Here is a 16190-nt window from a genome sequence, read left to right as displayed (position 1 = left end):
GGCAAGGCAACAGAAGATAAGGGTAGGTCAGGTTAGGGCAGGCAAGGCAAGGCATGGCAACACAAGACAACGGAAGATAAGGGCAGGTCAGGTTAGAGCAGGCAAAGAAAGGCAAGGGAAGGCAAGGCAAGGCAAGGCAAGGCAAGGCAAGGCAAGGCAACGGAAGATAAGGGCAGGTCAGGTTAGGGCAGGCAAGGCAAGGCAAGGCAAGGCAAGGCAAGGCAAGGCAACGGAAGATAAGGGCAGGTAAAGTTAGGGCAGGCAAGGCAAGGCAAGGCAAGGCAATGGAAGATAAGGGCAGGTCAGGTAAGGGCATGCAAGGCAAGGCAAGGCAAGTCAAGGCAAGGCAAGGCAACGGAAGATAAGGGCAGGTAAGGTTAGGGCAGGCAAGGCAAGGCAAGGCAAGACAATGTAAGGCAAGGCAAGGCAGGGCAACGGAAGATAAGGGCAGGCCAGGCAAGGCAAGGCAAGGCAAGGCAAGGCAACATAAGGTCAGGCCAGGCCAGGCCAGGCAAGGCAAGGCAAGGCCAGGCAAGGCAAGGCAAGGCAACGGAAGATAAGGGCAGGTCAGGTTAGGGCAGGCAAGGCAAACCAAGGCAAGGCAAGGGAAGAAAAGGGCAGGTCAGGTTAGGGCAGGCAAGGCAAAGCAAGGCAAGGCAAGGCAAGGCAAGGCAAGGCAACGGAAGAAAAGGGCAGGTCAGGTTAGGGCAGGCAAGGCAAGGCAAGGAAAGGCAAGGCAAGGCAAGGCAAGGCAACAGAAAATAAGGGCAGGTCAGGTTAGAGCAGGCAAGGCAAGACAAGGCAAGGCAAGGCAAGGCAAGGCAGGGCAACGGAAGATAAGGGCAGGTCAGGTTAGGTACAGGCAAGGCCAGGCAAGGCAAGGCAAATCAAGGCAATGCAAGGCAATGCAAGGCAAGGCAAGGCAAGGCAACAGAAGATAAGGGCAGGGCAGGTTAGGTCAGCAAGGCAAGGCAAGGCAAGGCAAGGTAACGGAAGATAAGGGCAGGTCAGGTTAGGGCATGCAAAGTAAGGCAAGGCAATTCAAGGCAAGGCAAGGCAAGGCAAGGCAAGGCAAGGCAAGCCAAGGCAAGCCAAGGCAAGGCAGGGCAATGGAAGATAAGGGCAGGTAAGGTTAGGGCAGGCAAGGCAAGGCAAGGCAAGGCAAGGCAATGGAAGATAAGGGCAGGTCAGGTTACGGCATGCAAGGCAAGGCAAGGCAAGTCAAGGCAAGGCAAGGCAACGGAAGATAAGGGCAGGTAAGGTTACGGCACGCAAGGCAAGGCAAGGCAAGGCAAGGTAAGGCAAGGCAAGGCAGGGCAACGGAAGATAAAGGCAGGCCAGGCAAGGCAAGGCAAGGCAAGGCAAGGCAAGGCAAGATAAGGTCAGGCCAGGCCAGGCGAGGCCAGGCAAGGCAAGGCCAGGCAAGGCAAGGGAAGGCAACGAAAGATAAGGTCAGGTTAGTTTAGGGCAGGCAAGGCAAAGCAAGCAAGGCAAGGCAAGGCAAGGCAAGGCAAGGCAACGGAAGAAAAGGGCAGGTCATGTTAGGGCAGGCAAGGCAAGCAAGGCAAGGCAAGGCAAGGCAAGGCAAGGCAAGGCAACGGAAAATAAGGGCAGGTCAGGTTAGAGCAGGAAAGGCAAGGCAAGGCATGGCAAGGTAACGGAAGATAAGGGCAGGTCAGGTTACGGCAGGCAAGGCAAGGCTAGGCAAGGCAAGGCAAGGCATGGCAAGGCAAGGCAAGGCAAGGAAATGGAAGGCAACGTAAAATAAGGGCAGGTCAGGTTAGGGCAGGCAAGGCAAGGCAAGGAAAGGCAAGGCAAGGCAAGGCAACGGAAGATAAGGGCAGGTCAGGTTAGGGTAGGCAAGGCAATGCAAGACAAGGCAAGGCAAGGCAGGGCAAGGCAAGGCAGATAATGCCAGGGCAGGCAAGGCAGGGCAACGGAGGATAAGGGCAGGGCAGGGCAAGGCAAGGCAAGGCAAGGCAAGGCAAGGCAAGGCAAGGCAGATAATGGCAGGGCAGGCAAGGCAGGGCAACGGAAGATAAGGGCAGGGCAGGTTAGGGTAGGCAAGGCAAGGCAAGGCAAGGCAGGTCAACAGAAGATAAGGGCAGGCAAGGCAAGGCAATGCAAGGCAATGCAAGGCAAGGCAAGGCAAGGCAACAGAAGATAAGGGCAGGTCAGGTTAGGGCAGGCAAGGCAAGGCAAGGCAAGGCAAGGCTACGGAAGATAAGGGCAGGTCAGGTTAGGGCAGGCAAGGCAAGGCATGGCAACACAAGACAACGGAAGATAAGGGCAGGTCAGGTTAGAGCAGGCAAGGAAAGGCAAGGGAAGGCAAGGCAAGGCAAGGCAAGGCAAGGAAAGGCAAGGCAACGGAAGATAAGGGCAGGTCAGGTTAGGGCAGGCAAGGCAAGGCAAGGCAAGGCAAGGCAAGGCAAGGCAGCGCAATGGAAGATAAGGGCAGGTAAAGTTAGGGCAGGCAAGGCAAGGCAAGGCAAGGCAATGGAAGATAAGGGCAGGTCAGGTAAGGGCATGCAAGGCAAGGCAAGGCAAGGCAAGGCAAGGCAACGGAAGATAAGGGCAGGTAAGGTTAGGGCAGGCAAGGCAAGGCAAGGCAAGACAATGTAAGGCAAGGCAAGGCAGGGCAACGGAAGATAAGGGCAGGCCAGGCAAGGCAAGGCAAGGCAAGGCAAGGCAACATAAGGTCAGGCCAGGCCAGGCCAGGCAAGGCAAGGCAAGGCCAGGCAAGGCAAGGCAAGGCAACGGAAGATAAGGGCAGGTCAGCTTAGGGCAGGCAAGGCAAAGCAAGGCAAGGCAAGGGAAGAAAAGGGCAGGTCAGGTTAGGGCAGGCAAGGCAAAGCAAGGCAAGGCAAGGCAAGGCAAGGCAAGGCAACAGAAAATAAGGGCAGGTCAGGTTAGAGCAGGCAAGGCAAGACAAGGCAAGGCAAGGCAAGGCAACGGAAGATAAGGGCAGGTCAGGTTAGGGCAGGCAAGGCAAGGCAAGGCAAGGCAAGGTAACGGAACATAAGGGCAGGTCAGGTTACGGCAGGCAAGTCAAGGCTAGGCAAGGCAAGGCAAGGCATGGCAACACAAGACAACGGAAGATAAGGGCGGGTCAGGTTAGGGCAGTCAAGGCAAAGCAAGGGAAGGCAAGGCAAGGCAAGGCAAGGCAAGGCAAGGCAAGGCAAGGCAAGGCAAGGGAAGATAAGGGCAGGTCAGGATAGGGCAGGCAAGGCAAGGCAAGGAAAGGCAAGGCAAGGCAAGGCAGGGCAACGGAAGATAAGGGCAGGTCAGTTTAGGGCAGGCAAGGCAAGGCAAGGCAAGGCAAGGCAAGGCAACGGAAGATAAGGGCAGGTCAGGTTAGGGCAGGCAAGGCCAGGCATGGCAAGGCAAGGCTAGGCAAGGCAAGGCAAGGCAAGGCAAGGGAAGATAAAAGCAGGTCAGGTTAGGGCAGGCAAGGCAACGCAAGGCAAGGCAAGGCAAGGCAAGGCAAGGCAAGGCAGCGCAATGGAAGATAAGGGCAGGTAAGTTTAGGGCAGGCAAGGCAAGGCAAGGCAAGGCAATGGAAGATAAGGGCAGGTCAGGTTAGGGCAGGCAAGGCAAGGCAAGGCAAGGCAAGGTAAGGCAAGGCAAGGCAGGGCAACGGAAGATAAGGGCAGGCCAGGAAAGGCAAGGCAAGGCAAGGCAGGGCAAGGCCAGACAAGGCAAGGCAAGGCAACGGAAGATAAGGGCAGGCGAGGTTAGGGCAGGCAAGGCAAGGCAAGGCAAGGCGAGGCAAGGCAAGGCAAGGCAAGGCAAGGCAAGGCAAGGCAAGGCAAGGCAAGGTAACGGAAGATAAGGGCAGGTCAGGTTAGGGCATGCAAAGTAAGGCAAGGCAATTCAAGGCAAGGCAAGGCAAGGCAAGTCAAGGCAAGGCAAGGCAAGCCAAGGCAAGCCAAGGCAAGGCAGGGCAATGGAAGATAAGGGCAGGTAAGGTTAGGGCAGGCAAGGCAAGGCAAGGCAAGGCAAGGCAATGGAAGATAAGGGCAGGTCAGGTTACGGCATGCAAGGCAAGGCAAGGCAAGTCAAGGCAAGGCAAGGCAACGGAAGATAAGGGCAGGTAAGGTTACGGCACGCAAGGCAAGGCAAGGCAAGGCAAGGTAAGGCAAGGCAAGGCAGGGCAACGGAAGATAAAGGCAGGCCAGGCAAGGCAAGGCAAGGCAAGGCAAGGCAAGGCAAGATAAGGTCAGGCCAGGCCAGGCGAGGCCAGGCAAGGCAAGGCCAGGCAAGGCAAGGGAAGGCAACGAAAGATAAGGTCAGGTTAGTTTAGGGCAGGCAAGGCAAAGCAAGCAAGGCAAGGCAAGGCAAGGCAAGGCAAGGCAACGGAAGAAAAGGGCAGGTCATGTTAGGGCAGGCAAGGCAAGCAAGGCAAGGCAAGGCAAGGCAAGGCAAGGCAAGGCAACGGAAAATAAGGGCAGGTCAGGTTAGAGCAGGAAAGGCAAGGCAAGGCATGGCAAGGTAACGGAAGATAAGGGCAGGTCAGGTTACGGCAGGCAAGGCAAGGCTAGGCAAGGCAAGGCAAGGCATGGCAAGGCAAGGCAAGGCAAGGCAAGGAAATGGAAGGCAACGTACAATAAGGGCAGGTCAGGTTAGGGCAGGCAAGGCAAGGCAAGGAAAGGCAAGGCAAGGCAAGGCAACGGAAGATAAGGGCAGGTCAGGTTAGGGTAGGCAAGGCAATGCAAGACAAGGCAAGGCAAGGCAGGGCAAGGCAAGGCAGATAATGCCAGGGCAGGCAAGGCAGGGCAACGGAGGATAAGGGCAGGGCAGGGCAAGGCAAGGCAAGGCAAGGCAAGGCAAGGCAAGGCAGATAATGGCAGGGCAGGCAAGGCAGGGCAACGGAAGATAAGGGCAGGGCAGGTTAGGGTAGGCAAGGCAAGGCAAGGCAAGGCAGGTCAACAGAAGATAAGGGCAGGCAAGGCAAGGCAATGCAAGGCAATGCAAGGCAAGGCAAGGCAAGGCAACAGAAGATAAGGGCAGGTCAGGTTAGGGCAGGCAAGGCAAGGCAAGGCAAGGCAAGGCTACGGAAGATAAGGGCAGGTCAGGTTAGGGCAGGCAAGGCAAGGCATGGCAACACAAGACAACGGAAGATAAGGGCAGGTCAGGTTAGAGCAGGCAAGGAAAGGCAAGGGAAGGCAAGGCAAGGCAAGGCAAGGCAAGGAAAGGCAAGGCAACGGAAGATAAGGGCAGGTCAGGTTAGGGCAGGCAAGGCAAGGCAAGGCAAGGCAAGGCAAGGCAAGGCAGCGCAATGGAAGATAAGGGCAGGTAAAGTTAGGGCAGGCAAGGCAAGGCAAGGCAAGGCAATGGAAGATAAGGGCAGGTCAGGTAAGGGCATGCAAGGCAAGGCAAGGCAAGGCAAGGCAAGGCAAGGCAACAGAAGATAAGGGCAGGTAAGGTTAGGGCAGGCAAGGCAAGGCAAGGCAAGACAATGTAAGGCAAGGCAAGGCAGGGCAACGGAAGATAAGGGCAGGCCAGGCAAGGCAAGGCAAGGCAAGGCAAGGCAACATAAGGTCAGGCCAGGCCAGGCCAGGCAAGGCAAGGCAAGGCCAGGCAAGGCAAGGCAAGGCAACGGAAGATAAGGGCAGGTCAGCTTAGGGCAGGCAAGGCAAAGCAAGGCAAGGCAAGGGAAGAAAATGGCAGGTCAGGTTAGGGCAGGCAAGGCAAAGCAAGGCAAGGCAAGGCAAGGCAAGGCAAGGCAACAGAAAATAAGGGCAGGTCAGGTTAGAGCAGGCAAGGCAAGACAAGGCAAGGCAAGGCAAGGCAACGGAAGATAAGGGCAGGTCAGGTTAGGGCAGGCAAGGCAAGGCAAGGCAAGGCAAGGTAACGGAACATAAGGGCAGGTCAGGTTACGGCAGGCAAGTCAAGGCTAGGCAAGGCAAGGCAAGGCATGGCAACACAAGACAACGGAAGATAAGGGCGGGTCAGGTTAGGGCAGTCAAGGCAAAGCAAGGGAAGGCAAGGCAAGGCAAGGCAAGGCAAGGCAAGGCAAGGCAAGGCAAGGCAACGGAAGATAAGGGCAGGTCAGGATAGGGCAGGCAAGGCAAGGCAAGGAAAGGCAAGGCAAGGCAAGGCAGGGCAACGGAAGATAAGGGCAGGTCAGTTTAGGGCAGGCAAGGCAAGGCAAGACAAGGCAAGGCAAGGCAAGGCAGGGCAACGGAAGATAAGGGCAGGTCAGGTTAGGGCAGGCAAGGCAAAGCAAGGCAAGGCAACGGAAGATAAGGGCAGGTCAGGTTAGGGCAGGCAAGGCAAGGCAAGGCAAGGCAAGGCAAGGCAAGGCAAGGCAAGGCAAGGCAAAGCAAGGCAAGGCAGGGCAATGGAAGATAAGGGCAGGTAAGGTTAGGGCAGGCAAGGCAAGGCAAGGCAAGGCAAGTCAATGGAAGATAAGGGCAGGTCAGGTTAGGGCATGCAAGGCAAGGCAAGGCAAGTCAAAGCAAGGCAAGGCAACGGAAGATAAGGGCAGGCCAGGCAAGGCAAGGCAAGGCAAGGCAAGGCAAGATAAGGTCAGGCCAGGCCAGGCCAGGCAAGGCAAGGCAAGGCCAGGCAAGGCAAGGCAAGGAAACGGAAGATAACGGCAGGTCAGGTTAGGGCAGGCAAGGCAAGGCAAGGCAAGGCAAGGCAAGGCAAGGCAAGGCAAGGCAAGGCAAGGCAACGGAAGAAAAGGGCAGGTCAGGTTACGGCAGGCAAGGCAAGGCAAGGCAAGGCAAGGCAAGGCAAGGCAAGGCAAGGCAAGGCAACGGAATATAAGGGCGGGTCAGGTTAGAGCAGGAAAGGCAAGACAAGGCAAGGCAAGCCAAGGCAACGGAAGATAAGGGCAGGTCAGGTTAGGGCAGGCAAGGCAAGGCTAGGCAAGGCAAGGCAAGGCATGGCAACACAAGACAACGGAAGATAAGGTCGGGTCAGGTTAGGGCAGTCAAGGCAAAGCAAGGGAAGGCAAGGCAAGGCAAGGCAAGGAAAGGAAAGGAAAGGCAAGGGAAGATAAGGGCAGGTCAGGTTAGGGCAGGCAAGGCAAGGCAAGGCAAGGCAAGGCAGGGCAACGGAAGATAAGGGCAGGCAAGGCAAGGCAAGGCAAGGCAAGGCAAGGCAAGGCAAGGCAAGGCAACGGAAGATAAGGGCAGGTCAGGTTAGGGCAGGCAAGGCAAGGCAAGGCAAGGCAAGGCAAGGCAAGGGAAGATAAGTGCAGGTCAGGTTAGGGCAGGCAAGGCAGGCAAGGCAAAGCAAGGCAAGGGAAGGCAAGGCAAGGCAAGGCAGGGCAACGCAATATACGGGCAGGTAAGGTTGGGGCAGGGAAGGCAAGGCAAGGCAAGGCAAGGACAGGCAAGGACAGGCAGGGCAACAGAAGATAAGTGCAGGCCAGGCAAGGCAAGGCAAGGCAAGACAAGGCAAGGCAGGGCAACGGAAGATAAGGGCAGGTCAGGTTAGGTACAGGCAAGGCCAGGCAAGGCAAGGCAAATCAAGGCAATGCAAGGCAATGCAAGGCAAGGCAAGGCAAGGCAACAGAAGATAAGGGTAGGTCAGGTTAGGGCAGGCAAGGCAAGGCATGGCAACACAAGACAACGGAAGATAAGGGCAGGTCAGGTTAGAGCAGGCAAAGAAAGGCAAGGGAAGGCAAGGCAAGGCAAGGCAAGGCAAGGCAAGGCAAGGCAACGGAAGATAAGGGCAGGTCAGGTTAGGGCAGGCAAGGCAAGGCAAGGCAAGGCAAGGCAAGGCAAGGCAACGGAAGATAAGGGCAGGTAAAGTTAGGGCAGGCAAGGCAAGGCAAGGCAAGGCAATGGAAGATAAGGGCAGGTCAGGTAAGGGCATGCAAGGCAAGGCAAGGCAAGTCAAGGCAAGGCAAGGCAACGGAAGATAAGGGCAGGTAAGGTTAGGGCAGGCAAGGCAAGGCAAGGCAAGACAATGTAAGGCAAGGCAAGGCAGGGCAACGGAAGATAAGGGCAGGCCAGGCAAGGCAAGGCAAGGCAAGGCAAGGCAACATAAGGTCAGGCCAGGCCAGGCCAGGCAAGGCAAGGCAAGGCCAGGCAAGGCAAGGCAAGGCAACGGAAGATAAGGGCAGGTCAGGTTAGGGCAGGCAAGGCAAACCAAGGCAAGGCAAGGGAAGAAAAGGGCAGGTCAGGTTAGGGCAGGCAAGGCAAAGCAAGGCAAGGCAAGGCAAGGCAAGGCAAGGCAACGGAAGAAAAGGGCAGGTCAGGTTAGGGCAGGCAAGGCAAGGCAAGGAAAGGCAAGGCAAGGCAAGGCAAGGCAACAGAAAATAAGGGCAGGTCAGGTTAGAGCAGGCAAGGCAAGACAAGGCAAGGCAAGGCAAGGCAAGGCAGGGCAACGGAAGATAAGGGCAGGTCAGGTTAGGTACAGGCAAGGCCAGGCAAGGCAAGGCAAATCAAGGCAATGCAAGGCAATGCAAGGCAAGGCAAGGCAAGGCAACAGAAGATAAGGGCAGGGCAGGTTAGGTCAGCAAGGCAAGGCAAGGCAAGGCAAGGTAACGGAAGATAAGGGCAGGTCAGGTTAGGGCATGCAAAGTAAGGCAAGGCAATTCAAGGCAAGGCAAGGCAAGGCAAGGCAAGGCAAGGCAAGCCAAGGCAAGCCAAGGCAAGGCAGGGCAATGGAAGATAAGGGCAGGTAAGGTTAGGGCAGGCAAGGCAAGGCAAGGCAAGGCAAGGCAATGGAAGATAAGGGCAGGTCAGGTTACGGCATGCAAGGCAAGGCAAGGCAAGTCAAGGCAAGGCAAGGCAACGGAAGATAAGGGCAGGTAAGGTTACGGCACGCAAGGCAAGGCAAGGCAAGGCAAGGTAAGGCAAGGCAAGGCAGGGCAACGGAAGATAAAGGCAGGCCAGGCAAGGCAAGGCAAGGCAAGGCAAGGCAAGGCAAGATAAGGTCAGGCCAGGCCAGGCGAGGCCAGGCAAGGCAAGGCCAGGCAAGGCAAGGGAAGGCAACGAAAGATAAGGTCAGGTTAGTTTAGGGCAGGCAAGGCAAAGCAAGCAAGGCAAGGCAAGGCAAGGCAAGGCAAGGCAACGGAAGAAAAGGGCAGGTCATGTTAGGGCAGGCAAGGCAAGCAAGGCAAGGCAAGGCAAGGCAAGGCAAGGCAAGGCAACGGAAAATAAGGGCAGGTCAGGTTAGAGCAGGAAAGGCAAGGCAAGGCATGGCAAGGTAACGGAAGATAAGGGCAGGTCAGGTTACGGCAGGCAAGGCAAGGCTAGGCAAGGCAAGGCAAGGCATGGCAAGGCAAGGCAAGGCAAGGAAATGGAAGGCAACGTAAAATAAGGGCAGGTCAGGTTAGGGCAGGCAAGGCAAGGCAAGGAAAGGCAAGGCAAGGCAAGGCAACGGAAGATAAGGGCAGGTCAGGTTAGGGTAGGCAAGGCAATGCAAGACAAGGCAAGGCAAGGCAGGGCAAGGCAAGGCAGATAATGCCAGGGCAGGCAAGGCAGGGCAACGGAGGATAAGGGCAGGGCAGGGCAAGGCAAGGCAAGGCAAGGCAAGGCAAGGCAAGGCAAGGCAGATAATGGCAGGGCAGGCAAGGCAGGGCAACGGAAGATAAGGGCAGGGCAGGTTAGGGTAGGCAAGGCAAGGCAAGGCAAGGCAGGTCAACAGAAGATAAGGGCAGGCAAGGCAAGGCAATGCAAGGCAATGCAAGGCAAGGCAAGGCAAGGCAACAGAAGATAAGGGCAGGTCAGGTTAGGGCAGGCAAGGCAAGGCAAGGCAAGGCAAGGCTACGGAAGATAAGGGCAGGTCAGGTTAGGGCAGGCAAGGCAAGGCATGGCAACACAAGACAACGGAAGATAAGGGCAGGTCAGGTTAGAGCAGGCAAGGAAAGGCAAGGGAAGGCAAGGCAAGGCAAGGCAAGGCAAGGAAAGGCAAGGCAACGGAAGATAAGGGCAGGTCAGGTTAGGGCAGGCAAGGCAAGGCAAGGCAAGGCAAGGCAAGGCAAGGCAGCGCAATGGAAGATAAGGGCAGGTAAAGTTAGGGCAGGCAAGGCAAGGCAAGGCAAGGCAATGGAAGATAAGGGCAGGTCAGGTAAGGGCATGCAAGGCAAGGCAAGGCAAGGCAAGGCAAGGCAACGGAAGATAAGGGCAGGTAAGGTTAGGGCAGGCAAGGCAAGGCAAGGCAAGACAATGTAAGGCAAGGCAAGGCAGGGCAACGGAAGATAAGGGCAGGCCAGGCAAGGCAAGGCAAGGCAAGGCAAGGCAACATAAGGTCAGGCCAGGCCAGGCCAGGCAAGGCAAGGCAAGGCCAGGCAAGGCAAGGCAAGGCAACGGAAGATAAGGGCAGGTCAGCTTAGGGCAGGCAAGGCAAAGCAAGGCAAGGCAAGGGAAGAAAAGGGCAGGTCAGGTTAGGGCAGGCAAGGCAAAGCAAGGCAAGGCAAGGCAAGGCAAGGCAAGGCAACAGAAAATAAGGGCAGGTCAGGTTAGAGCAGGCAAGGCAAGACAAGGCAAGGCAAGGCAAGGCAACGGAAGATAAGGGCAGGTCAGGTTAGGGCAGGCAAGGCAAGGCAAGGCAAGGCAAGGTAACGGAACATAAGGGCAGGTCAGGTTACGGCAGGCAAGTCAAGGCTAGGCAAGGCAAGGCAAGGCATGGCAACACAAGACAACGGAAGATAAGGGCGGGTCAGGTTAGGGCAGTCAAGGCAAAGCAAGGGAAGGCAAGGCAAGGCAAGGCAAGGCAAGGCAAGGCAAGGCAAGGCAAGGCAAGGGAAGATAAGGGCAGGTCAGGATAGGGCAGGCAAGGCAAGGCAAGGAAAGGCAAGGCAAGGCAAGGCAGGGCAACGGAAGATAAGGGCAGGTCAGTTTAGGGCAGGCAAGGCAAGGCAAGGCAAGGCAAGGCAAGGCAACGGAAGATAAGGGCAGGTCAGGTTAGGGCAGGCAAGGCCAGGCATGGCAAGGCAAGGCTAGGCAAGGCAAGGCAAGGCAAGGCAAGGGAAGATAAAAGCAGGTCAGGTTAGGGCAGGCAAGGCAACGCAAGGCAAGGCAAGGCAAGGCAAGGCAAGGCAAGGCAGCGCAATGGAAGATAAGGGCAGGTAAGTTTAGGGCAGGCAAGGCAAGGCAAGGCAAGGCAATGGAAGATAAGGGCAGGTCAGGTTAGGGCAGGCAAGGCAAGGCAAGGCAAGGCAAGGTAAGGCAAGGCAAGGCAGGGCAACGGAAGATAAGGGCAGGCCAGGAAAGGCAAGGCAAGGCAAGGCAGGGCAAGGCCAGACAAGGCAAGGCAAGGCAACGGAAGATAAGGGCAGGCGAGGTTAGGGCAGGCAAGGCAAGGCAAGGCAAGGCGAGGCAAGGCAAGGCAAGGCAAGGCAAGGCAAGGCAAGGCAAGGCAAGGCAAGGTAACGGAAGATAAGGGCAGGTCAGGTTAGGGCATGCAAAGTAAGGCAAGGCAATTCAAGGCAAGGCAAGGCAAGGCAAGTCAAGGCAAGGCAAGGCAAGCCAAGGCAAGCCAAGGCAAGGCAGGGCAATGGAAGATAAGGGCAGGTAAGGTTAGGGCAGGCAAGGCAAGGCAAGGCAAGGCAAGGCAATGGAAGATAAGGGCAGGTCAGGTTACGGCATGCAAGGCAAGGCAAGGCAAGTCAAGGCAAGGCAAGGCAACGGAAGATAAGGGCAGGTAAGGTTACGGCACGCAAGGCAAGGCAAGGCAAGGCAAGGTAAGGCAAGGCAAGGCAGGGCAACGGAAGATAAAGGCAGGCCAGGCAAGGCAAGGCAAGGCAAGGCAAGGCAAGGCAAGATAAGGTCAGGCCAGGCCAGGCGAGGCCAGGCAAGGCAAGGCCAGGCAAGGCAAGGGAAGGCAACGAAAGATAAGGTCAGGTTAGTTTAGGGCAGGCAAGGCAAAGCAAGCAAGGCAAGGCAAGGCAAGGCAAGGCAAGGCAACGGAAGAAAAGGGCAGGTCATGTTAGGGCAGGCAAGGCAAGCAAGGCAAGGCAAGGCAAGGCAAGGCAAGGCAAGGCAACGGAAAATAAGGGCAGGTCAGGTTAGAGCAGGAAAGGCAAGGCAAGGCATGGCAAGGTAACGGAAGATAAGGGCAGGTCAGGTTACGGCAGGCAAGGCAAGGCTAGGCAAGGCAAGGCAAGGCATGGCAAGGCAAGGCAAGGCAAGGCAAGGAAATGGAAGGCAACGTAAAATAAGGGCAGGTCAGGTTAGGGCAGGCAAGGCAAGGCAAGGAAAGGCAAGGCAAGGCAAGGCAACGGAAGATAAGGGCAGGTCAGGTTAGGGTAGGCAAGGCAATGCAAGACAAGGCAAGGCAAGGCAGGGCAAGGCAAGGCAGATAATGCCAGGGCAGGCAAGGCAGGGCAACGGAGGATAAGGGCAGGGCAGGGCAAGGCAAGGCAAGGCAAGGCAAGGCAAGGCAAGGCAGATAATGGCAGGGCAGGCAAGGCAGGGCAACGGAAGATAAGGGCAGGGCAGGTTAGGGTAGGCAAGGCAAGGCAAGGCAAGGCAGGTCAACAGAAGATAAGGGCAGGCAAGGCAAGGCAATGCAAGGCAATGCAAGGCAAGGCAAGGCAAGGCAACAGAAGATAAGGGCAGGTCAGGTTAGGGCAGGCAAGGCAAGGCAAGGCAAGGCAAGGCTACGGAAGATAAGGGCAGGTCAGGTTAGGGCAGGCAAGGCAAGGCATGGCAACACAAGACAACGGAAGATAAGGGCAGGTCAGGTTAGAGCAGGCAAGGAAAGGCAAGGGAAGGCAAGGCAAGGCAAGGCAAGGCAAGGAAAGGCAAGGCAACGGAAGATAAGGGCAGGTCAGGTTAGGGCAGGCAAGGCAAGGCAAGGCAAGGCAAGGCAAGGCAAGGCAGCGCAATGGAAGATAAGGGCAGGTAAAGTTAGGGCAGGCAAGGCAAGGCAAGGCAAGGCAATGGAAGATAAGGGCAGGTCAGGTAAGGGCATGCAAGGCAAGGCAAGGCAAGGCAAGGCAAGGCAAGGCAACGGAAGATAAGGGCAGGTAAGGTTAGGGCAGGCAAGGCAAGGCAAGGCAAGACAATGTAAGGCAAGGCAAGGCAGGGCAACGGAAGATAAGGGCAGGCCAGGCAAGGCAAGGCAAGGCAAGGCAAGGCAACATAAGGTCAGGCCAGGCCAGGCCAGGCAAGGCAAGGCAAGGCCAGGCAAGGCAAGGCAAGGCAACGGAAGATAAGGGCAGGTCAGCTTAGGGCAGGCAAGGCAAAGCAAGGCAAGGCAAGGGAAGAAAAGGGCAGGTCAGGTTAGGGCAGGCAAGGCAAAGCAAGGCAAGGCAAGGCAAGGCAAGGCAAGGCAACAGAAAATAAGGGCAGGTCAGGTTAGAGCAGGCAAGGCAAGACAAGGCAAGGCAAGGCAAGGCAACGGAAGATAAGGGCAGGTCAGGTTAGGGCAGGCAAGGCAAGGCAAGGCAAGGCAAGGTAACGGAACATAAGGGCAGGTCAGGTTACGGCAGGCAAGTCAAGGCTAGGCAAGGCAAGGCAAGGCATGGCAACACAAGACAACGGAAGATAAGGGCGGGTCAGGTTAGGGCAGTCAAGGCAAAGCAAGGGAAGGCAAGGCAAGGCAAGGCAAGGCAAGGCAAGGCAAGGCAAGGCAAGGCAACGGAAGATAAGGGCAGGTCAGGATAGGGCAGGCAAGGCAAGGCAAGGAAAGGCAAGGCAAGGCAAGGCAGGGCAACGGAAGATAAGGGCAGGTCAGTTTAGGGCAGGCAAGGCAAGGCAAGGCAAGGCAAGGCAAGGCAACGGAAGATAAGGGCAGGTCAGGTTAGGGCAGGCAAGGCCAGGCATGGCAAGGCAAGGCTAGGCAAGGCAAGGCAAGGCAAGGCAAGGGAAGATAAAAGCAGGTCAGGTTAGGGCAGGCAAGGCAAGGCAAGGCAAGGCAAGGCAAGGCAAGGCAAGTCAAGGCAGCGCAATGGAAGATAAGGGCAGGTAAGTTTAGGGCAGGCAAGGCAAGGCAAGGCAAGGCAATGGAAGATAAGGGCAGGTCAGGTTAGGGCGGGCAAGGCAAGGCAAGGCAAGGCAAGGTAAGGCAAGGCAAGGCAGGGCAACGGAAGATAAGGGCAGGCCAGGAAAGGCAAGGCAAGGCAAGGCAGGGCAAGGCCAGACAAGGCAAGGCAAGGCAACGGAAGATAAGGGCAGGCGAGGTTAGGGTAGGCAAGGCAAGGCAAGGCAAGGCAAGGCAAGGCAAGGCAAGGCAAGGCAAGGCAAGGCAAGGTAACGGAAGATAAGGGCAGGTCAGGTTAGGGCATGCAAAGTAAGGCAAGGCAATTCAAGGCAAGGCAAGGCAAGGCAAGTCAAGGCAAGGCAAGGCAAGCCAAGGCAAGCCAAGGCAAGGCAGGGCAATGGAAGATAAGGGCAGGTAAGGTTAGGGCAGGCAAGGCAAGGCAAGGCAAGGCAAGGCAATGGAAGATAAGGGCAGGTCAGGTTACGGCATGCAAGGCAAGGCAAGGCAAGTCAAGGCAAGGCAAGGCAACGGAAGATAAGGGCAGGTAAGGTTACGGCACGCAAGGCAAGGCAAGGCAAGGCAAGGTAAGGCAAGGCAAGGCAGGGCAACGGAAGATAAAGGCAGGCCAGGCAAGGCAAGGCAAGGCAAGGCAAGGCAAGGCAAGATAAGGTCAGGCCAGGCCAGGCGAGGCCAGGCAAGGCAAGGCCAGGCAAGGCAAGGGAAGGCAACGAAAGATAAGGTCAGGTTAGTTTAGGGCAGGCAAGGCAAAGCAAGCAAGGCAAGGCAAGGCAAGGCAAGGCAAGGCAACGGAAGAAAAGGGCAGGTCATGTTAGGGCAGGCAAGGCAAGCAAGGCAAGGCAAGGCAAGGCAAGGCAAGGCAAGGCAACGGAAAATAAGGGCAGGTCAGGTTAGAGCAGGAAAGGCAAGGCAAGGCATGGCAAGGTAACGGAAGATAAGGGCAGGTCAGGTTACGGCAGGCAAGGCAAGGCTAGGCAAGGCAAGGCAAGGCATGGCAAGGCAAGGCAAGGCAAGGAAATGGAAGGCAACGTAAAATAAGGGCAGGTCAGGTTAGGGCAGGCAAGGCAAGGCAAGGAAAGGCAAGGCAAGGCAAGGCAACGGAAGATAAGGGCAGGTCAGGTTAGGGTAGGCAAGGCAATGCAAGACAAGGCAAGGCAAGGCAGGGCAAGGCAAGGCAGATAATGCCAGGGCAGGCAAGGCAGGGCAACGGAGGATAAGGGCAGGGCAGGGCAAGGCAAGGCAAGGCAAGGCAAGGCAAGGCAAGGCAGATAATGGCAGGGCAGGCAAGGCAGGGCAACGGAAGATAAGGGCAGGGCAGGTTAGGGTAGGCAAGGCAAGGCAAGGCAAGGCAGGTCAACAGAAGATAAGGGCAGGCAAGGCAAGGCAATGCAAGGCAATGCAAGGCAAGGCAAGGCAAGGCAACAGAAGATAAGGGCAGGTCAGGTTAGGGCAGGCAAGGCAAGGCAAGGCAAGGCAAGGCTACGGAAGATAAGGGCAGGTCAGGTTAGGGCAGGCAAGGCAAGGCATGGCAACACAAGACAACGGAAGATAAGGGCAGGTCAGGTTAGAGCAGGCAAGGAAAGGCAAGGGAAGGCAAGGCAAGGCAAGGCAAGGCAAGGAAAGGCAAGGCAACGGAAGATAAGGGCAGGTCAGGTTAGGGCAGGCAAGGCAAGGCAAGGCAAGGCAAGGCAAGGCAAGGCAGCGCAATGGAAGATAAGGGCAGGTAAAGTTAGGGCAGGCAAGGCAAGGCAAGGCAAGGCAATGGAAGATAAGGGCAGGTCAGGTAAGGGCATGCAAGGCAAGGCAAGGCAAGGCAAGGCAAGGCAAGGCAACGGAAGATAAGGGCAGGTAAGGTTAGGGCAGGCAAGGCAAGGCAAGGCAAGACAATGTAAGGCAAGGCAAGGCAGGGCAACGGAAGATAAGGGCAGGCCAGGCAAGGCAAGGCAAGGCAAGGCAAGGCAACATAAGGTCAGGCCAGGCCAGGCCAGGCAAGGCAAGGCAAGGCCAGGCAAGGCAAGGCAAGGCAACGGAAGATAAGGGCAGGTCAGCTTAGGGCAGGCAAGGCAAAGCAAGGCAAGGCAAGGGAAGAAAAGGGCAGGTCAGGTTAGGGCAGGCAAGGCAAAGCAAGGCAAGGCAAGGCAAGGCAAGGCAAGGCAACAGAAAATAAGGGCAGGTCAGGTTAGAGCAGGCAAGGCAAGACAAGGCAAGGCAAGGCAAGGCAACGGAAGATAAGGGCAGGTCAGGTTAGGGCAGGCAAGGCAAGGCAAGGCAAGGCAAGGTAA

This window comes from Strix aluco, chromosome W, assembly GCF_031877795.1.
Source record: "Strix aluco isolate bStrAlu1 chromosome W, bStrAlu1.hap1, whole genome shotgun sequence".
In the NCBI taxonomy this organism is placed as follows: Eukaryota; Metazoa; Chordata; class Aves; order Strigiformes; family Strigidae; genus Strix; species Strix aluco.
Note: the sequence above shows the minus strand (reverse complement) of the source record.